The sequence below is a fragment of the Paramisgurnus dabryanus genome, chromosome 1, assembly GCF_030506205.2.
Source record: "Paramisgurnus dabryanus chromosome 1, PD_genome_1.1, whole genome shotgun sequence".
Lineage (NCBI taxonomy): Eukaryota > Metazoa > Chordata > Actinopteri > Cypriniformes > Cobitidae > Paramisgurnus > Paramisgurnus dabryanus.
This window is the reverse complement of record NC_133337.1, coordinates 40,405,959-40,406,846: the sequence shown is the minus strand read 5'-3', so window position 1 is coordinate 40,406,846 and position 888 is coordinate 40,405,959.

Genomic DNA, 888 nt, shown 5'->3' with positions numbered 1-888 from the left:
GGATCATTGAATATATCCGAGATCACAGGTGTCTTTTCTCAGATGAATAGTTTGAGACACCTGAGAATTGAGCAAAAGTCTCCAATTGTTTTCCTTGTGATGTTATTGGTGTCTGCAAGAAACTATCGAGATAATAAAACGTTCTCATATTATTCGTCTATATTTAACTCTGCCGATGATATTGAAGGAACAGAACAGGCGTCTCATTTACAGAAATGCTGCAGTCAGCCTGCAGATCTGTTTACTTTCATCTGCCTTCTCAGTCTTGAGAGATCATGTGGGTGGCCTTGATACAAACATCAACAACCTCATCATCTGCTTTAGCTCCCTGAAGCTCTAATCACCCAACATCTCCTGTGATCACATGCCCTGCACCAAACCACAGGACACAACGGCACTCTGTGTTGGATGTCATGCTTTAAAACCAGATCTGAGCTCATTTTCAGAAACAGAATTGAAACTAGATTTTTATAATCTCTAAAGGAAATGTGAGTGGGTGATTGGTTCTGACTGAGTGGTGCCAGGGCATTGATGTGTGGTTGCTATGGTGTAAGTAGTTTTGAGGATGTTTACATGTAAAACTTGAGGTGTAATTTTGTAACATTTATGTGGTTGAATCATGTCAAAATCATCACCCCAAGCCAAGAGTCCAAGTGGAAACACACATTAACAATAGGGCTGCAGAATATTTTGTTTCAGCATCAACATGAGCAATAAATAATTCATTATTCTCAAATGAGCTATTCACATCGTCTGATGAAGTCGTCTTGTAGTTTTCATACAGTATATCGCAAAAATAATAGCAATGCCAGTTTTTCCCAGCACACACACATAGACCCTGTGATAAATAGAGTTGTTCTGTAAGTCTTTTGTTCATTGAGACTAGCA